Here is a 26,028-nt window from a genome sequence, read left to right on the forward strand (position 1 = left end):
CCCCGTTCCCATTTCATCATTCGCTGCCCGCCCGAGGAGGGATGGCCCCAGCACCAGCCAATGATCGTACCCAGCCCGTGGCTCCCGCCCAATCACCGCCAGGTGCCCGCGGATTTAAACCAATCACACACTATCACTCGCAGAAGTCAAGGAAGAAACCAGGCTCCTGTTAGCAACTACCAATCCGGACTCCTATTTCGCGGGCTTTGGCCAATTGCCGCTCACCCGTCCCTGGGGACGAAGTAGGAGCCCTCGCGCCTGCGCTCGAGAGGAAGACCAATGGGGAGACGCAGATAACTTCGATTTGGGGCTTCACAGACTTCCCACCTGCCCTCGAGGTCTTCGGCCAATAGGGGCCTGGCATTGCCTCTGAGAAACAATAAATAAGGGAGGGGGCCCATAAACCCTCGCCACCCTGCGCGGGAACTACTTAGAGGGAGAGTAAGGCACTTTCCCCGGCTCTTCTTCCTCTTTGGAATTGTCAAGTCCGGTACACAGCGGGGCTGCGTTCCCCTCCCCTCGCGCCCCTTTGCCTGAGAACGCCAGTTACCAAAAAGCAAGCCAGACTATAACTAGAGTGGGGGCGCTTTGCGTTCTGGGATGTGTAGTCGTCCCTAATCCCCGCGCCCCATTCCTGGCGCTAAAGTATCGCGTCTTCCTCCGTCGTTGACTGCGTCCTAAGAGAGCAGTGCATGCTGGGGAATGTAGTCTCCTACTTGGTCCTTGTTTGCCTCACTTTATCAGAACTTTCTCCTTATCTAGTTCTGCCTGTTGAAGACGGGACCCCTTACAGAAGGATAGGAAGCTAAGGTTCTCTTTTTACCTTATGCCCACTAAGCGGTATCAGAACGGATACCTATCAGAGAGGTATCAGAAAGGCTCTCAGAAGAAAAAGCATAGAAACATACCTTTGTTATTATTTATCTATAGCAGAATGTAAGATTTTATGGTCACCTGTTCCCAAAAGTGGGAGGACCAGGAAGGAAGTGTGGACTGGTTGGGTTTTTTTCTACCTTTTGGAAAAAACCTACCCTTCTCATCACCCCATCCTAGGCTTGACTCAGTAGCTTGTCTCCCAGATATCTGTCTCACTACCTTTTGTGTCTAGAAATACTTTTTCAAAAAATTGTGGTCAAACACTTAACATAAAATTTATCTTAACCATATTTAAATGTACTGTACTGTAAGGTTAACTATATGCACATTGTACAACTAATCTCTAAAACTTTTTCATTTTGCAAAACAGAAACTCTATACCCATTGAACAACTCCCAGTTTCCTCCCTCCACTGCCTGACAACTGCCATTCTACTTTCTATTTCTAAGAGTTTGACTACTTTAGATACCTTATATAGGTGGAATCATGCTGTATTTGTCTTTTTGTAACAGGCTTATTTCACTTAGCATAATGTCCTAAAAATACTTTTTTGACGTCTGCCTTTCCTTGGTTGGAGGCCAACTCTTTCAGCACACATTTACTCAGTGTCTTCTGTTTTCAAGCAACTACGAGACCCAGGGAGCCCACATACAACAAAGGCAAGGATTGTTTTGGTCTTGTTTATAGCTGTATTCTCAGCACCTAAGACAATGCCTAGCATGTGGTAGACACACAAACGAATGTTGAAAAATCAGGAAACAGATAAATAGACTTACATTATAATGTTAGTGGTGAAAGGCCCCTTAAACAGACCAAAGATAAGGAATACACCTTTGTATACCATGTTGCCATATAAAATTGCTAAAACCTCTGTGGGTAGCAGCATTTGGGCCACGTTTATCAAAACTGAAAGTGCATAGACCCGATGATCCAGTAATTCCATGTCTAGGATTTATTCCACAGGTGAAAATTGCAGATTTGTACTGATATGAATGTATAAAAATTCACTGACACATTGTTTAATTGTTTATGGGGCCTGCCAAAATTGGAAACAATAGGGATCAGGTTAAATAAATGTATGCTACATTCATACAACAGAATACTATGAAGTTTTTAAAAAGAATGAGGCAAATTTATGTGTACTGATATGGAATGATTCCAAGATTTATTGTTAAGTAAAAAAAGGTGTAGAATAGAAAAAAATAGCATAATCAGTACGTTACCATTTGTGTAGGAAAAAATAACTTTGTCCCTATTTACATATAACTGAATGCATACAAAATTTTAGGAAGGAGCACCTGGCTGTCTCAGTCAGTAGAGCCTGGGACTGTTGATCTTGGAGCCATGAGTTTGAGTCTCACATTGGATGTAGAGATTACTTACAAATAAAATTTTTTTTAAAAAAGGCTTGGCAAGATACATCTCCCTACCAAACTGACACCAAAGGTTATCTGGTTATCCCTGGGGAGGGAAGTGGAATGGGGAAGGGCAAAGGGAACTTTTGCTTTTCATTCTATATATTACCCCACTGTTTGAACTGTTTACAGAAAGGATGTATTGATGTTTTATTTGTATAATTTAAAATTTTTCTTTTTTTAAAAAAGATCTTTGTTTATTTGTATGACAGAGAGAGAGGGAGAGAGCACAAGCAGGGAGAGTGGGAGAGAGAAGCAGACTCCCCGCTGAGCAGGGAGCCCGATGTGGGGCTTCATGCCAGGATCTTGGGATCATGACCCGAGCCAAAGACAGTCACCCAACCAACTGAGCCATGCAGGCACCCCTAAAATTTTTCTTTTTTAAATTTTTAAAAAAGAGACAAATTGAGAACCATAAAGGTCAACTACCTAAGGTTAACTCGGTAATTCTACAACTAGTTCAGGCCTCAAACATAGATCTCCTAAAATAAGTTGAAATAAAACTGAGTTGCCTTTCCCCACTTTGGTCTATCTTTGCCAGAAAAAATGGTTTGTTACTTTATACTGAGGCTGTTCCGGGACATTCTTAAGCCTCCTGCCAGTCCCTCCCCCTAAAACTTACATCAATACCACTCCTAGAATTTGACCTGTCATGGGGACTTAGCCAGGTACCTGAAGGATTCACAAAACAGCCTGGAAATCAAAGTCCTTCAACTGTGTGTTGTCAAGAATTCTGGGGGCTTCTGTCCCTAGTAGAAAGTAAAGAGACTTATAGAATGGTCACAAACTGTAAGAGGTAATGGAGATCACCCTGGTGTACCTTTTTCATTTTATTGAAAGACGTAGTAGGAAATCATGCCCAGACAAACTATTTTACTAGAGACCTTCACAAAGGATTCACTGAATTACCTTATATAACTCAGCAATTATGTGTCCTGGGGTTCAAACGTATTTAGAAACAGTATACTTCAGCCAGCTGTTAATTACTCACCTGGCCTCTTTCCTCAGCCTTCTTCCAGTTCTTCACCCTCCAATTATTTGCGCATCCGAGCTCTGGAAGAACTTTACAAACTCTTTTAATTGTTTCCCAAAATAGCCTGGAGGAGGAAACCTATCTGTTAGGAAACAAAACCCTTATTGAATTGGGTTGGTTGGTGGAGGCAAATTTACCCAGAAGACAAAGGACTTTAAGACTTTAAGATCTGTATGAACTGTATTGATTTTGAGGTGCTTGGAAGAAGGGTAAGTAGACATACAAGCCTTATTACTTCATGCTCCTGTTTTTCAGTCCCATTTATCAGGTGATTCAGTAAATACAATTCACAGTAGTTTTGACTACCTTACAATTCTCTGTCCTACCTAAAGCAACTCTCTGACAGCCTAACCCTAAATTCTGATCTTCTTCCAGCCCATCACCACTGCCTAGCAACAAAGCTCCTGACTCTCCAGGCACACATGCTTTGGTATTACTAGGGTGGCTCTATCCTGAGGGGAGGATGTCCAGGGAGGCACACTGCAAAAAGCTCACAGAGAAATTCTGAAACCCAAGTCGTAAACCAGGCCGCACCCCTAACTTTCTGCATAATTTTGGGAAGGTCACTTCCCCTCCCTGGACCTTTTTTCCCCGTTCTTCTCTACTCTGAGGATATTAGACAAGCATTACATGGCTCCCAAATTGTGGGCTGTTGGCTCCTAGGAAGCCAAGGACTTGCAGTGGGGTGCTAGATTCTTATGCACACGTAGATTTCTTTAATCAACCCCTACATTCTAACAGTTTTACACGCTTTATCTCATCTACACATCAGGACCCAGTGAGGGAGGAACTGAGTTATTTACCCCATTTTACAGATCATAAAATGGAGGCTTAGAGAGGTTGAGTCACTCACTCGAGGTCAAATACCAAGTCAATGGCAGAACAAATGTTGGAACCCAAACTGTCAGACTTCAGGGCTCACATTCTCAGGCACCACACTCTCAGCTGTAGTTTGGAAAAACCCCTGCCCAGGTAACCTCCTAGCTGTAACATTCAATGGCCCATTAGCAACCAGGTATTTTCCAAACCAAAAATGCGATGTGTCATCTGCCAGAGTGTTATGAACTAGTGATACGGGTTCTGAAAATACTGCTGCATGTTTGGCATTTTCCAGTTGAGTTTATGTTTAAATTATTAGATCCTCTCCTAACAGGAGATATGTCCTAGGAACCGTATAGGAGCTTCGGACTTAATTTATTTATGCCTCTGCCTCTTTTCATGAAAAAACAAGGAAGAAGCTAGGCAGTAAAAGGAAAGGCCACATGTCATCTCCTCTGGTTCATAGATACCTTAGAATTATCTAAGTGGATGCTTGCAAGCAAACTGGGGCGAGACTAAGAAGCCCGCCTGGGCTCTAGGCAGATGAGTGCAACTTAGGACACCTGACAGAATTCTAAGCTGGACAGAGTCTGACTCTGCTCTAATTTTCTGTGTCATCCTTGATTACGGCCCTGCTGTTTGAAGTGATTGCCTGGAAGCTGTACCATGAGCCCAAACTCTTCATCCTTCACCCATTTGGGCCCCTGCCTTTGCAGATAGTTCATTTATTATAAAAGACTTCCCGGAGAACAATCTCAGCCTCAACTTAGACTTAATATTTTTTTCTTTTTTTGCTCCTTTCTCTGGACTTGACATTTTTAACCTAACATTCATCTCTACTATCACCTTAGGGACCTTAGAGACCTAAACTTACACCATATCTTGAACTGAGCTGGGGCCTCCAAACTCTTCTTCAACACTCCATATTTCCCTCTTTAAGGTATAAGTCCATCAGACATTTAATCTCTTCCAAATACAGCATAGAGTCTTAGGAATCTGAGGAAGAAAGCCCCTGCCTTTTACAGCTATTTATGTTCACTCTTTGGAGGAGCAAAAGACAAACCAGGTAATAAGCAGTGAACAATTGAAGCCTGTGTGTTATCTACAGAATGAATGGGTCCAACATCTCAATGCTGGGGGCACCTGGATAGCTCTGTCTGTTAAGCATCTGACTCCTGAGTTTGGCTTGGGTCATGATCTCAGGGCCAAGAGATGGAGCCCTGCGTTGGGTTTGCAGTCTGTGTGGAATCCGCTTGTCCCTCTCTCTCTGCTCCTTCCCCTCTCCCCTCGCACTTCTCCCTCTCTCTCTCTAAAATAAATAAATAAAATCTTTTTAAAAAAATCTCAACACTGGAAAATGGTCCAGGAGAAATAATTTTGCTAAACTTCTTCTAGGATATGTACATTAAACTAATCACCTGTCCCCGCACCCAAAAAAGGTGGGCTGAACAGCCAACCACACTGACTTGAAAAGACTTTTCATGCCCAGGAATCCTTGAACTCAAATATACTACTTGGACCCTATGAACAGCTTTCAGTATTTCAAAATGCATATCCTTCCCCACTCTTCTACTAAGTTCATTATTTTGGGTAGGTAAAAACTCCCAAATTCAGAATCCACAGGGAAAATAATAATCAAAGATCTTTAGAATAAAACATGGGCATCTCTGTTTTGAGGCCCATTCTAGCTCTAAACTCTGAGCTTAGGTAGCCTCCTTGGCTCACCTGAAGATGTTTGTCTTTGTCACCCTGTGGTTCTACGTTTGTTTTAGAGTAGGGAAAGATGAAAGCATGCACACGACAATCTCCAGGTTCAAACAAAGAGGAAAGCACTTTGAGAAGGGCCTTAGTCCATTCAAGCTGTTATCACGATATACCAAAACCAAGTGGCTGCTAAATAACCGAAATGTATTTCTCACAATTTCAGAGTCCAAGTCCAAGGTCAAGGTACCAGCAGGTTTGGTGTCCGGTAGAAGATAACCATCTTCTTCTCCTTTTTTTTTTTTTTAAGATTTTATTTTTAAGTAATCTCTACACCCAACATGGACCTCAAACCCACAGCCCTGAGACGAAGACTCACATGCTCCACCGACTGAGCCAGCCAGGCCACCCAGATGGTCATCTTCTTGATGTAAACTTACATGGTGGCAGGGGCAAGGGAACTCTCTGGGATCTTCTTCATAAGGGCATGAATCTCATTCACAAGTGCTCCACCTTCATGACCTAATCATTTCCCAAAGGCCCCCACCTCCTAATATCATCACATTGGGGGCTGGGATTAACATACACGAATTTTGAGGGGAGACAGAAATTCAAGTCTGTAGCAATAAGTTTACTTGTGTTTCAGGATGTTTAGCCATTGGCCTCAGGATGGTAATTAGCTCATAGTAGGTGTTCTATAAATAGGGAATAAATAAATGAATGAATGAATGACTCTTGAAGAGAATCAACTCCAGGGAATCATTTCCTTTTTTTTTTCTTAAAGATTTTACTTATGTATTTAAGAGAGAGAGAGAGAGAGAGAACAGAGGGAGAGGAAGAAGCAGACTCCCTGCTGAGCAGAGAGCCCAATGCAGGGCTTGATTCGAGCATCCTGAGATCATGACCCGAGCCGAAGTCAAATGCTCAATCAACTGAGCCAACCAGGCACCCCCATTTCTTTTTTTTTTAAGATTTTCTTTATTTGGGGCACCTGGGTGGCTCAGGTCATGATCCCAGCGTCCTGGGATCGGCCCCACATAGGGCTTCTCCTCAGTGGGGAGCCTGCTTCTCCTTCTCTCTCTGTTGCTCCTCCTGCTTGTGCTCTCTCTCTCACTCTATCAAATAAATAAATAAAATCTTTTTTAAAAAAAGATTTTATTTACTTATTTGAGAGACAGAAAGAGAGAGAGTGTGTACGAGTTGGGGGAGGGGCAGAGGGAGATGGGAAGCAGACTCCCCGCTGGGCATGGAGCCCAACCTGGGCTGGCTTGATGCGGGGGTTCCATTCCAGGACCCCAAGAGATCGTTACCGGAGCCGAAGTCAGATGCTTCACCAACTGAGCCACCCAGGCGCCCCAAATCATTTCTTATTTATTAGGCTGTTGATCACACACAATATCTAGTCCTGCCATCTTGATGCAGACAATAGACAAAAACAGAAGGGGGGATAGTTAGAGGTGTGGGGAAGTAGCTTTCAAAGTTATCTTTATGTGAGAAAGCCTCTCCAAGTGCAACCTGTGTTGAGGTGTACTCTTTCCAAAGCGATGTCAAGAATTGGATCCCTCCCATCAGCTCCGGGAGGCAGGATATGAGCCAGGAAAGGTTTCCTGTCACTCTGCAGGTGGGAAAAGAGAGACTTAGAAGAGGCTAGTGACTCTATTAAGGTCACAGAGCAAATTAGGGGCAGGACCTTCCCTGGAACCCAGCGGCTTCTGGAGACATCCAGGAGCAGACTACGGTCTATCCTCCTTGCACAGACCTTTTTTGTCTTCCCCTTTCCCTCTTCCCAGATTTCACGTTATTGGCAATAGCAGGGGGGAGCTTCGGAGAAGGAGAGTGAGAGTGCCCAGAAGGGGATGCCCCCTAAAAGAAGCAGACCGGGGGTACAGGGAGGAGCCTTACCCACAGCTGAGGAAGATCACAAGAAGGAGGTGCTCTTCAGGAAGCTCTTGAATGTCTCCAGAGCCTGAACAGGTTGATGGTGGAACACTAGGACACGTGCGCCCTGTGCAGAAGCAAGGCCAAAGAGCTAGGACCAGTTACCTGGCTAGTGTATGTTTCTGTAGGGCAGCGTTTCTCACAGTGGAGTTCCCTCAGCAGCACCAGCAGCACTCTCTGGGGACTTGTTAGAAATGCACATTCCTCTCCGCTCCAGCTCACCCCTATAGAATCGAAAACCCTGGGCCCAGTGGCCCACAACCCTCCTAGTGATTCTGAAACGTTTTCACCTTCGAAAACCACTGCTCTAGAGTTAACATTTTATAGAAACTTTCTTTTTTTAGCAGAAAAAGTAGTAACATTTTTTTTCTTATTCTACAGAGGTCTGGGTAGAGAGATAGGGGAGAACACCAGAGAAGTTTGGGGGCTTCTCAGGGAAGGTGGTGTTTGAATGGGGACTTTATGACCCTAACTTCAGTTTTCCTTAATTGTATTCTCCAAGCAGTGGGGCCTCTAACTGCACCTACTTTCCTCAGTTCCCCAAACCGCCACTGTCTTTAGGTCCAGAACCAGTCCTGGGGTCTCAAGCCAGGACTCTGGAAGAGCGTCCCTCCCAACCTCCAGGAGGACCTCGCCCAGATTGAGACCTGAGTCATCTCCCCTGTGCAGTTCTGGTGAAGCACTGGTTAGGAGTTGGGTAGCCCTAGTTTGGTCATGAGGAATGAGATCTTCCCCTATTATTTAAAGAAGCCAGCAGCCTGGGGCGCCTGGGTGGCTCAGTCATTAGGCATCTGCCTTCAGCTCAGATCATGGTGCCAGGGTCCTGGGGTCAAGCCCTGCATGGGGGGGGGGGGGGCCCTTGCCTTGCTCAGCGGGAAGCCCGCTTCTCCCTCTCCCACTCCCCCCTGCTTGTGTTCCCTCTCTCGCGGTCTCTTTCTCTGTCAAATAAATAAATAAAATCTTAAAAAGAAGAAAGAAGAAGAAGAAGAAGAAGGAGAAGGAGGAGAAGGAGGAGGAGGGGAGGAGAAGGGGAAGGGGAAGAGGGAGAGGGAGAAGGAGAAGAAAAAGAAAAAGGAGGAGAAGAAGAAGAAAGCAGCCTGTTTGTTCTAGAACCAGAGATGGTAGGGGCTACCATCTGGGAGACCCGACTCCTATTTCGGCTTTCTGTCACAGCTACTGGCTCTGAGGGGATCTGGAGCTGGAGGCTCGGGGACTTTTGAGCCACCCCCCACCCCAGCACCGGGGCAGAACTCTCATTTCTTCCACAAATAATCACTGATTAGACATCCACTATGTCCTAGAATGTAGCTCAGAATAGTACAGACCCTTCAGGTGCTGCTTGCTCTGCTCACAGACTAGCAGACAAGCCAACTGTCAAACAAAGAATTACAAGCGTGACAAAGGTTAAGAAACGGGGAAGCACGGGGAGCTTTGGGGAGTCTCCAACCCAATCCAGGGACTCAAGGACTGTTTAAGGATGTGGAAGGAGTAGTTCTTGGGATACAGTGACAGAGAGAGGGTGCATCACAGCGAAGGGCTGGGCCTTACAGAGGTGATCCTGGCATCTCTGAACATCTTTGAGGAATTGAAAGGCCAGGAGAGATGGAGCTAGACAGGTAGCCAGCTGGAGGCCTGCTAGGGCAGCCTGGGTCAGCCCTTGAGCCTAAGGGTGCGCGGAGGGGCGCCTGGCGGGCTCACCATCCAAGGCTTGATCTCGAGGCCCACGTTGGACTCTCTGAGTGTGGGGGTCCATCCCAGGACCCTGAGATCATGACCTGAGCTGAAACCAAGAGTCAGACACCTAACCAACTGCACCACTGAGGTGCCCCTGAAATCTTTTTTTTTTTTTTTAAACATTTTATTTATTTATTTGAGAGTGAGCACAAGCAGGGTGGGAGCAACAGAGGGAGCCCAACACAGGGCTCCATCCCAGGACCCTGGGATTATGACCCAAGCCGAAGGCAGATGCTTAACCGACTACACCACCCAGGCACCCCAAAATCTTTTTTTTTTTAAAGGAGGTTATAGAGCCTCAGAATAGCAGAGGATGAGGACTAGTAGAAGCTAAGTGAGGTCACAGAAGCCAAGAGCACTGAGGAATTCAGTGTTTTTGTGCAGCCCCGCAAGGAGGGGATTGACAAGGCCTTGGGCTGTGTGACAAGGCCAGTGGTGACCTTGGAGACTGTCATTTCTGTGGAATGAGGGGGCAGAAACCAGATTGGAGTGGGAGCTGTAACTGGAAGGGAAAGGAAATTTTGGGTTTTTTTTTTTTAAATGGAGAGATTGGCGCACATTTAAATGCCAATGAACTTGTTTTGGAAAGAAGTTATCTCTCCTCTGGTTTTAGATAGCTGGAGGGACAAAGTCTCCTTTGTCTTCTGAAAGTTAGGAAGAAATACTTGGCCTTTGATCTCTCCAGCTCTCCTCTTCCCAACAGTTCTTCTCCAAGGCAGAAGTATCCAGGAGAGCCCCCATTTGGAGGGGCACTGAAGCCACTCTTCCCCAGGCTGCTGACTTCTGGAAGAATGAAGAGCTGCAGCCCTCCACCGCCACCCAGTTTCCTCTGGGGCCCCATGTCCCCACCTGCTGCTTCAGGTCCTCCACACACCTCTCCCCACCCGGGAAGTTGCAGGCCAGGTCAGTGTCTCCTTTATAGACAAAAGGGCACAAAGTTCATGCTGCAGCAGCTCCCAGCAGAAAGGGGCCATGTCACATGCTGCCTCTGGTCCTGAGAGCTAACCTGGGAGCTGTAGGGAGAAGCAGCTGGGAACTGGGATTCCCAGGGTACCTCTTCAATCCACAAGAATTTGCTCCTAGATATGGGCCTACCCACTCCCTGAGGATTACAGCCCTCTCCCACACCCTCTTCCTGACCCTAAGGCCCCCACCTCTATGCCCTCTGCTTCCAATTACAACAGGTGCCTCTCCCTCAACCATTTCTTCTTCCAACAAATATCTGAGCACTTACTATGTTCCAGACAGTGTACAGGTGCTGGATTGTAACCGTGAACGAACATCCTGTCTTCCACTTATATATTCATTCATTCATTCATTCATTCATTCATTCATTCATTCATGATTTTTAGAGAGGGAGAGAGAGTTGGGGAGGAGCAGAGGGAGAGGGAGAGAATGTTAAGCTGGCTCCACGCCCAGCATGGAGCCCTATATGGGGCTCAATCTCACAACTTTGAGATCATGACCTGAGCTAAAAATCCAGAGTCGGAGGCTTAACCAGCTGAGCCACCCAGGTGCCCCCTGCCCTGCAATTAATACCTGCTATCTCTGCTCTGCCTCTCCCCAAGAAGACGCCTCAATCCTGTGAGGTCCCAGCCTCGCTGTCATGCCTTTACCAGTGGCTGCCAGATCTCAGGTTCACCTGCAGGGAGGGAAGAGGTTCTCAGGAAGAGTTACCTGGGAAGGCAGGATGGAGAGGAGGGGTGGCTAGATCATTCCTGCCTGTCTTCCACTCTGCCTTACCATCACCATATGATAATCCCAAGAAATAAGGACTCAGGGACACACACCAGCTCTAGACGGGGGAGGAGTGGGGCCTGGGGAAGTGCTGCCTGTCCCCTATTCCCACCACCCTGAGCACCACAGCCTCCTGACTCCTTTCAGTCCTCTGCGGCCCTGGCATGGAAGCGCCCAAGTCAGCCTCCTTAGAGTCATAGGCCAGCTCTGCCCTCAATGGGGCAGTGCCGTGGGGCAGAGGCAGGTGGCACGGGTGGTGAAAGAATTCCCCCAAGGCAGAACAAAGGAGACAGAAGTTTATCTAGTGCACGGCAAGGGAGCAGTGGGCAGCCAAGGAGAGACTGTCTGCCAGGAGGGAGAGAGAGACTGGTGGGGTCTATAGCTAAGGGGAGGAGTGGGGGTGTATAGGAACATAGAGATTTTTCCTTTTTTGGTCCCTGTGCCTGGCTGTAAGTAGCCCACTGGTCAGCTAGGGCCTAAGGATATGTTGAGGTTGGTAGCCTGATGTTTGCATTCAGCTCGGTTGTCACTGTGGGGCCTGGACCTCATTCAGCTTTCCATTGCTTGAGCCTATTGCCTAAAAGTGGCCTCTTTGTTCCCCTCTGACAGATGGACAATGACAAATCTTTGGCCTTTGGGCAGAGGTCTCACTTTCAGCAGCTGCTTCATGCTGGACGGGGTGGGGGGGGGAAGAGGGGAGCATGCTGTCCTTACCTAAATTTGTTGGTCCATCAGGGATTCTGTGCAGTTAGAGACCAGAGCATGGTATTACATTAACGTGCTAATAGGTGATTTGATTGAAACTCCTTGGTGCCCAGGTCCACGGGATCCTCCAATGGTACGGGCTGGAATCTTTGCTGAATCATCATCATTCATATGTGGAATGTTGGATTCTAGAAGAGACACATTTAACAAAGAGATCAAAGAGGGGGGACCAGTAACTAGATGCACAGGTATTGAGGCCAGGAGTCCTAAGGTAAGAAGCCAGGATAGCCACAACCAGGCTTCTTGCCAGGAAAACCATCTTTTGTGTTGCAAGGTCCCAAAGGGAGGAAGCCCGTTGAAATTAAATTATGGACATTTTCTTGTATTTGTATTATAAAAAATGGTTCCATGGAGGGGGCCATACCTTTTGATCTGGGAGCTTGCACTGGGGCCAGGAAACATTACATAAAAAGATGAGACATTTTTCCTTAGGCCTTTGAGGGGGTCAAATTTGTTCCAGTTTTTAAGAATACAGCCCCAGGGGGAGTCCAAAGGAATAGAAGAGTTTGTTCCATTGTGGGAAAGATCAGCTGCCCATTCTCAAAGGAGTGTCCCACTCAAGGGAATGGATCGGCAACCAGTGGTCACAATTTCAGCTCCACTGACCTGAGAAAGGACCTTTTGCAGGGTGACTGACTCTAGTGGGGCAACCCAGCAAGAAGAAGGTCGTGGCAAATGGTAATTGGAATCCCTGTTGGGGTGTCCCCTGCAACAGGGAAAGCTGGACACTGGGTGAGCAAACTGGGTCGGAAGAAGGAGGGGAGGACTCACCACTCACACTTGGGAACATATTTTGCCCATAGATCAGGATAGAGGCTGGCCCTGCGGGAACAAAGGAAGAAAAGTGGGGCCCTAAAGAAGCAAGGCGGCTGAGAGGCAGCCCGCATCAGGAAAGGGTCCCAACTGAGTCCAGAATGTGTGTAGTTTTGCCCTGGACAAGCTGCTGCCGCCAGTGGAGCTGCATATTGGGAACAGAGGCCTCTGGAGGGACGGAGTGGGAGAGGGGAAGAAGGGGGTCCTTCACCCTTATAGGCAGGGACACTCCACCCTGTTTACTATTAGACCTCCAGACCACATTTGGGAGCCTCCCTGGCCAGAGATCTTCGGTTGTCTGAGGAATCCTAGGGTTAGACCCCCAAGGACCAAAAAGAATGAAGAGGGAGGGAAGGATCCCTCTGAAGGGCAGGAGAGGAAATCCCGCACCCTTTCGGGCAAGGTTGGTCTGGCAGGTTCCTCCTTGGGCTTCACCGAGGATTAGCCTCAGCCGGAGTTTGTTAGTTCCCCAAGGTGTACTAGAGTCAGTCCACTGAGGGAAAGTCTCCAGAAATTCCTGGAGATTCTGAGGAGAGTCCTGGCATCGGCAGAGGGGCCCCATAAGGCCCACCAAATGTGGGGCGACCCAGTCAGGTGGAGGCAGGTGGCACGGGTGGTGAGAGAATTCCCCCAAGGCAGAACAAAGGAGACAGAAGTTTATCTAGTGCGTGGCAAGGGAGCAGTGGGCAGGACGGTCAGGGAGAGACTGTGCCGGGAGGCAGGGGTGGGGGCTGTAGTTCAGGGGGGAATGAGGAGGTGTGGGAATGTGTGGAAATTCCCTTTTTTGGTCCCTGTGCCTGGTTGTAAGTAGCCCATCGGTCAGCTACGGCCTGTGGGTATTTTGAGGAGGGTTGCCTTGTTGATCCTGTTTGTATTCAGCTCGCCACCACCACCACCGTGGCCCTTTGCCTCACTCGGCTTTCCATTGCTTGAGCCTATTGCCTAAAAGTGGCCTCTATACCCTCGGTGACCTTGCACTAGGATGCCACCTCGCTAAGCTTCGGTTCCTTCATGTGTAAAATGAGGATAATGATAGTACCTACCGTGGAGGTTCTTTGAAGTGTGAAATGAACTGCAGTATGAAAAATACTCAGTGCCGGGCATAGGGGGGTTCACGTACTCAACGAGTAGTCATTAGATGCCTCCCGTGTGCTAGGTAGTGGGAACGTAGCAGCAAAAAAGCAAGTTCCTGCATTCATTGATCTTGCACTAAAACGGGGGGTGGACACGCATAAACAGTAATAAATAAATAAACAAAGCAAGCTGGGCCGTCAAAGCACCGCGAGAAGCGGTGAAGCACAGCAAGTTGCTGGAGTGACAAAGAGGTGAGTGGCTGTTTTTGTTTGGGGAGATCTCTCTGGGGAGGCTCTGAGCAGAGACCCGAATGATCTGAGGGAGGAAGGCAGGCAGGCCTCTAGTGGCACACAGTTCCAGGCAGGGGACCAGAAAGTGCAAAGACCCCAAGGCTGACATCTGGTGAGTCTGCAGGTGAGGCTGAAGCAGGTCCGTGGTGGTGGTGATAGTGGTGGTTGTAGTGGGGGCTGTAGTGGAGGTTATAGTGGTGGGGATGGTGGTGGTGATGGTGGTGGTTGTGGTTGTTGTGATGTTGTTGGTGGTGGTGGTTGTGGTGGTGGTGGTGGTGGTGATGGTGGTGGTAGTGGTACCTATAGTGGTGCTGGTGGTTGTAGCAGTGGTGGTGGTTGTGGTGGTCATTGTTGTGGTGGTGGTTGTGGTGGTAGCTGTAGTGGTGGTGGTGGTTGTGGTGCTGGTGGTGGTTGTGATGGCGGTTGCGGTGGTGATGTGGTGGTGGTGGTTGTAGTGGGGGTTATAGTGGTGGTGATAGTGGTGGTGGTTGTAGTGGTGGTTGTAATGGTGGTGGTGGAGGTTGTAGTGGTAGCTGTAGTGGTGGTGGCAGTTGTGGTGATGGTTGTGATGGTAGTGGTGGTTGTGGTGGTGGTGGTGGTTGTGGTGGTGGTGGTGGTTGTTGTGGTTATGGTGGTGTTTGTGGTGGTGGTGGTGGTGGTTGTGGCAGTAGTGGTGGTGGTGGTTGTGGCGGTGGTGGTTGTTGTGATGGTGGTGGTGTTAGTGGTGGTTGTGGTGGTGGTGAGGGTTGTGGTGGTGGTGATGGTTGTGGTGGTGGTGGTGGTTGTAGCAGTGGTAGTGGTGGTGGTAGTGGTGGTGATGGTGGTGGTGATGGTGGTGGTGATGGTGGTGACTGTAGCGGTGGTGGTGGCGAAGGAGGAGGAAAGGGGTAGAGAGGAAGGTCACAGAGGAGCCAGAACTGTGGGGACCTGTCAGCCACGGTGAGGACCCTGACTTTCCTCCTAGTAAGAAGAGAAGCCATAGAGGCTCTTGAGCTGAGGCTGATATGAGTTTTGAAGGACTATTGCAAGGACAGTAGACTATAGGAAAACAAGGGTGGCAGCAGAAATTTGTTATGGAAAACCCAAGTTCAGCTGCCTGTCGTTTGAAAAGCCAATACTCAAGAGACAAGGTTTTCACTTTGTTCAGTTCTGTTTTGTCTAAGAGACAAGCTTTGATTGGAAGGGAATATGAGCTTTATTCACCTGGGGAGAAGACAGACTCTTGTCCAAAAACCAATTCTGAGGTTTCTGCCTGGCCCAAAGATTTTTAAAGAAATCTTAGGGCAGGGGTGCCTGGGTGGCACAGCAGTTAAGCGTCTGCCTTCGGCTCAGGGCGTGGTCCCGGCGTTATGGGATCGAGCCCCGCATCAGGCTCTTCCGCTGTGAGCCTGCTTCTTCCTCTCCCACTCCCCCTGCTTGTGTTCCCTCTCTCGCTGGCTGTCTCTATCTCTGTCGAATAAATAAATAAAATCTTTAAAAAAAAAAAGAAAGAAATCTTAGGGCAGTTAATCTGTTAAAGGGGAGCACAGTGGTCTGTGACACTTCTTGATTGTGCGCACACGTGCACACTCAATGGTGCCAGCTACATAAGTTATCTCGGTGTTCAGAGGTTGTATGTTGGTGCCTGGGGATGGGGGGGGTGGTTGTGTCAGAGGGTTTAGTTCTGAGTCTTTCTAGGAAACAATGCATGAGCTATAGATGTACAAAGAAAGGTTTAGTTCATCAATCACACAAGCTAAAGGTGCTTACTAAAAAAGACCATGAAGGGAGAGCCTGGGTGACACAGACAGCTGGGTGTCCAGCTCTTGGTTTTGGCTCAGGTCATGAGCTCACAGGTCGTGGGATTGAGCCCAGAGTCCAGCTGGAGCTCTGCACGGAGTCAGCGTCCTCTCTTCCTCTCCCTCTGCCCTTCCTGCTCCTGCTCCGGTGCTCTCTCTCTCTCTCTCAAATAAACACATAAACCTTCAAAAAAAAAAAAAAAAGACTAGTGAATCGCCTGGAGAGGCCAAGACAGAGGCTTCAGAATCACCATATTAAGGGCGCCTGGGTGGTTCAGTTGGTTAAGTGTCTGCCTTTGGCTCAGGTCATGATCCCAGGATCCAAAGGGCTCTCTGCTCAGTAGGGAGTCTGCTTCTCCCTCTCGCGCTGCTCCCCCGTCTCCCCAGCCCTGCTAGTGCTCTTTCTTTCTCTCCCAAATAAAGTCTTAAAAAAAAAGAATCACCAAATTAGAAGGATATTGTAGTCCAGGCAACAGATGATGGTGGACTGGACTAGTTGTAAAGGTTAAGAGAAGCGATTGGGATAATAATTATCTCCAGACCAGAAGGCACGGCCCTCACTGTCTGACACCCACCTGACCAAGCACTTACCGGGGTGGCCATGTGGCACTGGTATCTTCAGCTGAGGTTGCTCGCGTTGGCAGCAGTCACGTCCCTAGGAGCCATGTGCCCTCCTGCAGGGTGAGTAAAGGTGGAGGGTGGTGAGGCAATGCCACGAAGCATGCCAGAAGCCTCTAGGTACCTGCAGAGAGGAGTCAGTCCACGGTCTTTCCAGGGTTAAGGGTAAAAATACAATATGCTGCACTTCTGGCCACAGGGTCCAATTACTTTGACAGCTAAACGCTGAAAACTACAGTAGAGCACGTGAGACCCGAGCTTGCGCCATCTGGCCTCTCGGAGCTGACCCCGGGACCACCTCCGTCCATTCCGTGGAGAGCTGAAAGCACTGCGACAACCCTCCCCCGGGAAGAGAGTTACCAAGCGCCAGCCAGCTCTGACAAGCCAGTGAGCTCCATTCTGATCTAGGGGCCAGAGTTCACAGTTCGTGGTTTACAATTTGGCTCATTCAGACAGGGGCAAAGGCTTTCAGGTCCTCTCATCCCACCTATTCCTGCTTCCTTTTTTTAAAAAAATATTTTTAACGTTAATTTCAGTGTAGTTTTTTTTTTTAAGATTTTATTTATTTATTTGTCAGAGAGAGAACACAAAGCAGGGGAGGGCCACAGGCAGAGGGAGAGGGAGAAATGGAGTCCCCACTGAGCAGGGAGCCTGATGTGGGGCTCTATCCCAAGATGCTGGGATCATGATCTGAGCCCAAGGCGGATGCTTAACCAATTGAGCCACTCAGGCATCCATGTATTGTTTGAATTCTTAATAAGACAATATATTGCATTTCCTATTTATTTATAGCACATCAAAATAATTTTCTTACAATTTTTGAAAACCAGAAAATCTATTGTACGCACCTGCCCTAATTATGCCCTAACCAAACCACCCAAAGTTTTCTGTGTATTCCTTCTGCATGTTACTTTTCAATTTTCGATGTTAGGTTTTATCTTAATGACTTCAGGCCTCTCAAACACACAGGCAACACTCAAAACCTATTAGCGCTTCCTTAGGTCAAACCAGAAGATGGAAGTATAATGAAGTCATTCGAATGCAAACTACGGGATTCATCACAAATTGCTGGTATCCAGTAGAAAAGATACCAAAAAAAAGACCTTATAATATCATAGAGTACCAAAATATTATACAGTTTGCCCTAACATAGAGAAGCTTTCCCAAACTGCTGCAAAGTGATCCTAAAACCACTAGCAACAAGAAACAGTACAAGACTGGGGCGCCTGGGTGGCTCAGTCGTTAAGCGTCTGCCTTCAGCTCAGGGCATGATCCCAGAGTCCTGGATCGAGCCCACATCGGGCTCCCTGCTCCACTGGGAGCCTGCTTCTTCCTCTCCCACTCCCCCTGCTTGTGTTCCCTCTCTCCTGGCTGTCTCTCTCTCTGTCAAATAAAAAAAGAAAAAGAAAAAAAAAACAGTACAAGAATAAAGTTTATGTTTACATTGGCTTCACATCATAATTATTCTCCATGCTGGTATCTTCGGAAAGATCTTTGTGATACAGGCAATAATGACAGAGACATCTAAATCTCCCCACTCTTGATTCACCCTCCTCAGTTTCCTTCCGCTGTAGATCTTTTTGAAGCTTTCTGGGACCCCGGGTTGAGGTGGTGCTGAATCAATCCAATCATCCTTGCCATCCTTTCTTTCTGAGCAGTTAACAAAGTCCTTTCTCCAGCCCTCCTCCCGCTGCTGCCGAGAATGCGGTCAAGGAGCCCCTGTGGCTTCTTCTCTCTGTCCTGCTGTTGGGTTGGATATTCTGGTAGAGGGGAAGGGAGTTTGATACTAGGGTCGAGAGTCAGTTTACCAAGGTTTTTTGTTCATCCTTCGGATAGTTCGAGAGGCACCTGAGCCTTCTTGGGAATTCTCTTCACTGGGCCTCTGAGATGATCCCAGGGCCCAGGTTGGGTAAAGCTGCTTTGGCGAATCCATTGAAAGCCTAGTGACAGACTGAAACTCCTCCTAGATCTTGGGGTTCCAGTGGAAGGTGATGCTCAAGGCTCAACTTGCTGGGAAGTAGCCTGGAAAGAACTTTGTAGCCCAGAAAGAGCGAGAAAAACCCAAACTCCAACCAAGTGTGGTGTGGCAAGAGAAAGGACAAATCTCTGCATTTGCAATTTAAAAAGCAAAAAGAAAGGGGTGCCTGGCTGACTCAGTTGGTGGAACATGAGACTCTTGATCTCAGGGTCATTAAGTTCGAGCCCCACATTGGGCATAGAGATTACTTAACAAACAAACAAACAAAAAAAGGAAAAAAATAAAACTTAAGAAAATTATTATATTTTGTGAAATGATTACCCACGTTAGTTAACATCCATCACCTCACATAGTTACAAACATTTTTTTCTTACGATGAGAACTTTTAAGGTTTACTCCACCAGCAACTTTCAAATACACAATACAGTATTGTTAACTGTAGTCACCATGCTGTTTATTATATACTCAGAACCTACCTGTCTTATAATGGAAAGTTTTTACCTTTTGACCACCTTCATCCATTTTCCCCACTCCCCCAAAATAAGATTATTTATTTATTTTAAAGATTTTATGTATTTATTTTGTCAGAGAGAGAGAAAGAGAGAGAGAACAAGCAGGGGGACTGGCAGGCAGAGAGAGATGCAGGCTCCCCCCTGAGCAGGGAGCCCCATGTGGGGCTCAATCCCAGGACCCCGGGATCACAACCTGAGCCGAAGTCAGATGCTTAACTGACTGAGCCACCCAGGCATCCCCCAAAATAAGACTTTTTTGAACAACAATGTGGCCTCACCAGGGTTGCTGTAAATAAACTGTGAGCGCGTGTGTGTGTGTGTGTGTAGGGACAGTACTGTGCACTGGGGTTCTGAGCGCCTCTTTCTCCCTGGCTCTCTGCCAGCTGAGGAGGAGAGGGGTCACTTGCCTGACTGAAGCACTTGTCCTCTGTGGTGTAGGAGATGTCACTGGTGTCCTCCAGGCAGCAGTTGGTGTTGGGGGGAGGTATGGGCAGAGACTATGAGCAGAGAGCTGGAGAGTCTGGCTGTGAGGACAGGAGCCCGCAGTGCTCCCCTCAATTATCCCCGATCAGTCTAAACTGGCCTGCCTGGTGGCACTGCTTACCTCTGGCCTAAGGATGGCAGAGAGCCACCTGCCTCAGGGGTACACGTGCCAAGGCCTGGAAGGAGACAGGACTTACTGTGGCCAGTGCGGTAGTGGTAGTAACCAAACTCTCACAGAGAATCATGTTCAGCTGGTAGTTGCTCATTCTGTTTCCCACTGCAAAGCCCTGAAAGCAGAAGAGCAAATAAATGCTGACAAGCGTCCTCCTGACATGGCTGGCCTCAGTGGAGCACCCCCTGTGTGCCGGGCCTGCTCTAAGCCCTTTACTCTTGTTGTCTCCTTTATTCACCACGACCCTGGGTAGCAGGGACTACTGTGTGCACTCCCCTTGTACAGATGGGGAAACTGAGACACTGAGAGACTAAAGAGCTTGCTCAAGGCCGCACAGCCAGTCAGTGGCAGAGTCGGAATTCAAACCCAGGTCCGTGCCATGTCCAGGCCTACACGATTAGCCACCTGACTATACTGCCTCCCGAAGGATTAACACTGAACTACCTTCAGAATCTCAGAGCCGCTGACACTTTTCAGATTAGCTTTATTTACAGATGGGGAAACCTGTGCGAAACTGAAAGAAGGAAACTTCATTTAAAATGGGAGTCAAGAGGGGCGCCTGGGTGGCACAGCGGTTAAGCGTCTGCCTTCGGCTCAGGGCGTGATCCCGGCGTTATGGGATCGAGCCCCACGTCAGGCTCCTCTGCTATGAGCCTGCCTCTTCCTCTCCCACTCCCCCTGCTTGTGTTCCCTCTCTCGCTGGCTGTCTCTATCTCTGTTGAATAAATAAATAAAATCTTTAAAAAAAATAAAATAAAATAAAATGGAGTCAAGAGGGAGCATCTGGGTGGCTCAGTTGGTTAAGAGTCTGGCTCTTGTCTCAGCTCAGGTCATAATCTCAGAGTCTTGAGATTGATCCCTGTGTCAGGCTCCATGCTGGGCGTGGAGCCTCCTTAAGATTCTCTCCCCCTCTGCCCCTCCCCCACCTCTCTCTCTCTAAAAACAAAACAAAAAACTAAAAAAGAAATTGGATAAAATGCAGTCAGAAGGCCAGAAAGGGGAGCTCTCATACCCTCCTCAATTGTAGACCCCGCACAGGAAGACAAGCACCCCACATTCTCAACAGGAGGAAGTCTACACTTGAGAACCCCGGCAGGAAGAAGAAAGATTTTCTTCTCCTCTAGCAACAGTCCTTCCAATGAGAGACTGTCACAACACAGCCAATGAAAAGCCAAGACACTTCATAACTCCCAGTTTACTCCAATGGACTTTCAGTTTACAACAGCCCTTCCCAGCTCTCCACCTTCCTCTGGAAAAGGCCATTCCTCTCCCTCGTTTTCCCTACTTGCCTCTGGTTTTGCCATTAGCTTCCTTGTTCTGAATAGAAATTCTCTGCTCTTCCCAAATGAATCCATCTTGCTGGCAAAATAACTGACAGTTTTATCATTAAGGTTAACAAAGGGTGGGGGGGGGTAAGGATGAAGGTCTGAGATTAAGCTTTATCCTCTGAGTATATCCCAATCTTTCCATCTCTCCATTGATCTCCATCTCAGTGCTCTCGTTTTAGTCCATATGTCACTGTCACCTCTGTCTGGACCACTGCAACAGGCCAACCTTTGAGGTAAACCCTGTTTTTGTTTAAACTAAGCTCTATGCTGAATGTGGGGCTTGAACTCCTGACTCTGAGATCAAGCATCCCATTCTCTATTGACTGAGCCAGCCAGGCGCCCCTTGAAGCAAAACCTTTTATTTAAAAAATTTTGGAGGGGGGACACCTGGCTGGCTCAGTCAGTTAAGCATTTGCCTTCGGCTCAGGTCATGATCCCAGGGTCCTGGGATCAAGCCCCATGACTGGCTCCTTGCTCAGCAGGGAGCCTGCTTCTCCATCTCCCTCTGCTACTCCCCCAGCTTGGGTGCACTCTCTGTGTCAAAAAACACAAAAAACAAAAGACATTCCTATTACCCAGGAAACTCCAAGTGATTCAGGAGCTCTGTGTCAAGAATTGGGGTAAAAGAACAAATATTAGAACAAAAGATGTTTCTAGCGTCCTTATCACTTAGGTAATTACAAAGATTTTAGGAGCTTTCTCCCAGGAATTGAGGGCAGAGACCAATATACGTATTTTCTTTTTCTTTTCTTTTTTTTAAGATTTTATTTATTTATTTGACAGAGAGACAGCCAGCGAGAGAGGGAACACAAGCAGGGGGAGTGGGAGAGGAAGAAGCAGGCTCCCAGCAGGGCAGGGAGCCCAACGAGGGGCTAGATCCCAGGACTCTGGGATCACGCCCTAAGCCAAAGGCAGACACTTAACGACTGAGCCACCCAGGCGCCCCTGCTTTTAATTTTTAATTTCTTATTGTTTCTTAGAATTTCCATCTTTCTGTGTGCATTGTCCATGTATTCTTGCATGCTGTTTACTTTATCCACCAGAGCTCTTTTAGCCTATTGATCATCATTGTTTTAAATTCCTTGTCTGGGGCGCCTGGGTGGCTCAGTCAGTTAAGCACGTCTTCGGCTCAGGTCATGACCCCAGAGTCCTGGGATGGAGCCCTACATCGGGCTCCTGGCTAGGTGGGGAGTCTGCTTCTCTCTCTGCCCCTCACCCCACTGGTGCTCGCTCTTGCTCTCTCTCTCTCAAATAAATAAATAAAATCTTAAAAAAATAAATTCCTTGTCTGTTAATTCTGTCATCCTTGCCATATCTGACTGTATTTTTGGCCTCTAGTATGTCTCATAATTTTTTCTTGATAACTGGACATAACAGACTGGGTAAAAGGAACTGCTATAAACAGCCTTTTTCATAAAAGAGTGGCAAGGTGTTGGAGGAAGGGAAGCATTCTGTGGTGCTATGACTTAACCGCAGTCGTCAGTGATTCTATGTGTCCCTGGACCGTGAACCTCGCACATGCTTCTCATTTCTCCCTCCAGTCTTCTCTAGATGGGACAGGGCAAGTAGAGTGGGCCAGACCCCTGTATTTCCTTTCCTGCACATGGAAAGCTAGAGCTGGCTGGAGTTGGGTATTCCCCTTCCTTAGTCAGTGAGGCTCTGATAAAAATCCCAGCAGCTTAGGCACTGGTGGTTAAATTTTGAGTCTCCCCTGAGGGCAGATCTTAAAGAACAGAATGCTCTGGGGCGTTTCAAAATGGTTTCTTCTCTCGCCTCCTGGAAACTTGAGGTGATTTTTCTCTGATGTTTACTATGAGAACCTATAGAGCTCCAGGAGGCAAAATGCACCAAGGTGGGCCCCCTCCCACGACTGGGTCCCCCTGTTTTTCTCGCTCAGATGTGTGCCCATTGAGCCTCCGGTAATTCATCAGTTACAGCTCTGGGGTCCCTACCCTGCAACTGGTTCCTGGAGAGCTTTCTGCCTGTGGGCTTCTGCCTTTTACTTGCCTGTCACTCTCCATTTTTTTTTGGTGGGGGGCAGGTGTGTGCCCTGTAATATGATCTTACAGATCTAAGAAGAGTTGTCGGCTTTGGATTTTGTTCAGCTTTTTACTTGTTAGGATGGAGTGGCCTCTCCCAAGCTTCTTACCTGATGGACTGGAAACACATCAATTTCATTTTTAATGGGAGAATGACTGAAAGACTCTTGTGCCTGTTCCCTCCCAGGAAACACAAAGTGTTCCTTCTCAGGACAGTGTGTCTGCCTTCTTCCGGGCTACAATGTCTCTGGCCTTCTTCCATACCTACTGAAATTTTTTTCATTGTATCGCAGCAATGAATTACCAAGTCTGGATTTGGAACAGCTAGTCTACATCTAGCACGGGTACCTACACAATTGGTTTCTGTGGTTATTTGATTGGCCTGATTCCCCCACCAGACTGGAGGGCAGAATCTAGAGATGGTCCTGCCCCCAACATCTGGGCATCACTCAGGGTTCTAGGCAGCAGGCAAATCACCGGGAGCCTAAGGGACTCAGACAACAGGAGGCTCAGCTTTCGTGAGAAGAAACACGCAAAGATGACCTCTATTGACCAAAAGAAGAAACTGCAGTAACTCTCCCTCCAGTACAGGGCAACGATCAACAATATAATCCCAGCTAGTTTCCAGGGATGTGATCATGTATGTGATCACGCCACTTGTCCTGGGATTTACAATACTGACGTCTACAAGGTGGGCACCATCACTCCCACTTTAGAGCTGAGAAAAGCAGGGTTGAGACGTGAACTGATTCCCTCAGTTTCTGCAGTGTAAAAGCACTGCTAAAACCCTCCCCAGGTCCATTGGAGGCCAACGCTTGCTCTGTCCACCAGTTCCCTGCTACTCAAAGTGTGGTCCAAGGACCAGAGCATGGGTAATACGGGGAGTATTAGCAATACAGACTTTTCGGGATGTCTGGGTGGCTCAGTTGGGTAGGTGTCCAACTCCTGGTTTTGGCTCACGTCATGATCTCAGGGTTGTGAGACGAAGCCCACGTAAGGCTCTGTGTTCAGCAGGGAGTCTGCTTGGGATTCTCTCTCCCCCCTCTCCTGTCGTCCCTCCCCCAAATAAATAAATAAATAAATCTTAAAAAAAAAGCCCATTAATACAGACTTCAGGCCCCATCTACTGAATCAGAATTTGTATCCTAAGGAGATAAACATTTTGCCTGCGCCTTAAAGCTTGAGGAGCACCCTGACTCCCAGGAAGCAGTAGGGAATCCCAGTTTGTCTTCTTGAGGAGACGCTGAGTTCTCTTACTTATTCTGTGAATGTGGTTTCTGGCTACAACGCACTTCTGTTCATTTTTCACTACTGTCTTTACCTTGTCCCCCTTTGCCCCTAGGAGGCAAATAAGGTCAGTGGTTATCCTTCTGACTTTAGAGAAGCCCGGAGGGGGGAAGCAATCTGCCTGGAGCTACTGGTCAGCAGGCATTCCCAGCTCTTGACATGGATTGGTTGGGAGGACGATCCAAGGGTTCCAAGATCTGGTGTTGGCACCAGCAAAGGGGGGAATGTAGGTTCCTGAGCTTGCCTTCAGGGGTCAGAAAGCATGAGGCTGGCTATGAGAGAGCCTTCTGCCACTTGTTTATCCATGCACGATGAGTGCGGTCTGACTCCAACTTTACAACTTGTGTGTCCCTGAGCAAACTACAGGATAATCTCTCTTAGCCTTCTCTTCAGAGCTATTATGAGGATCAGAAGAGGATGATGCGGGGGCACCTGGTTGGCTCAGTCGGTTAAGCTTCTGCCTTCAGCTCAGGTCATGATCCCAAAGTCCTGGAATTGAGCCTGGGTCGGGCTCCCCACTCAGCAGGGAGTCTGCTTCTCCCTCTGCCTCTCCTTTCTGTCACTGTCTCTGCCTCTCTCTCTCAAATAAATAAAATCTTAAATAAAAAAAAAAAGTAAAAGAGGATGATGCAGGCGAAGTGCTAGCACACGGTCAGAACTGAACAAATGGTCTTTGCTATTCACTCATTTGCTCTACAACTGCAGGGCAGTGCTTACTATGTGCCAGGCTCTGGGCTAAGATACCAGATGGATAAAAGTGCTAAAAAGAAAACCACAGGCCCAAGATGGAGTCATTTGCCCCGGGGATAGCAATATGAGACTTCAATGCAGTTTCAGCCTCCCCCAGAAATGTCTTAACTGATTAGCCAGGAATTTTCTGGTCAGCACCAAGGAGGCAATCTGTCACCTGGGCCCTCTCCATCCCCCAAAGGAAGGCGAAGTAATCCACTTAAGATCTCCTGCCCTTCCCTTTAAGGGAAGGTGACTTTGCCTGAAGCAATCCTTTCTTTTCTTTTGCTAATAAAACCACATTGTCCCGCTCCCCTTCCCTTAAAAACCTTCCATTTTGCACCACTCCTTGGAGCATCTCTGTACTTGCTAGATAGGATACTGCCCGATCACGATCTGCCTAGTAAAGCCTATTTGATCTTCAAATTTACCCAGTTGAATTTTTTTTTTTTTTTTGAGAGAGAGGGGGAATGGGGAGGTGCAGATGGAGAGGGAGAGCATCTTAAGCAGGCTCTGTGCTGAACACAGAGCTAGGACACGGGGCTCCATCTCACAGCCCTGAGATCATGACCTGAGCTGAAATCAAGTGGGACACTTAACTGACTGAGCCACCCAGGCGCCCCTGAATTTTGTTTTTTGAATGGGAGATATGCCCTTGCCCCCATGGAGATTACAGTGTAACAGGGGATATATGACCAAGTGCTTACAAGCACGATGAACAAAACAGGGAATGTCTTTAAGTATAATGAATGAATGGATGAATACGGCTGTTTGCCTTAGCACAGGTGTAACCCTTCCTTCTTTCTGTTCACTCAGAGAAAGTGGGAACAAACTTCAAGCTCTGGTCTCCATAGTCCCGTGGGAAGCATGGCCCAAAGCTGTCTCACCCCTCCAAGCCCTTCAAAAGTT

General features: G+C 47.7%; 1 long non-coding RNA gene across 1 annotated transcript; it reads right to left on the bottom strand.

Moving 5' to 3' along the window:
• Positions 1-7,200: 7,200 nt before the first annotated feature.
• Positions 7,201-17,053, bottom strand: LOC105236466. The gene is made up of 7 exons (XR_002142153.2): positions 16,565-17,053; positions 15,945-16,157; positions 12,790-12,840; positions 11,968-12,146; positions 11,056-11,158; positions 7,747-7,849; positions 7,201-7,459 (listed from the first exon to the last, which is right to left on the bottom strand). It is a non-coding gene; the product is annotated as an uncharacterized LOC105236466 (long non-coding RNA).
• Between the last annotated feature and the right edge of the window lie 8,975 nt (positions 17,054-26,028).

This window comes from Ailuropoda melanoleuca, chromosome 12 (assembly GCF_002007445.2).
Source record: "Ailuropoda melanoleuca isolate Jingjing chromosome 12, ASM200744v2, whole genome shotgun sequence".
NCBI classification, from domain to species: domain Eukaryota; kingdom Metazoa; phylum Chordata; class Mammalia; order Carnivora; family Ursidae; genus Ailuropoda; species Ailuropoda melanoleuca.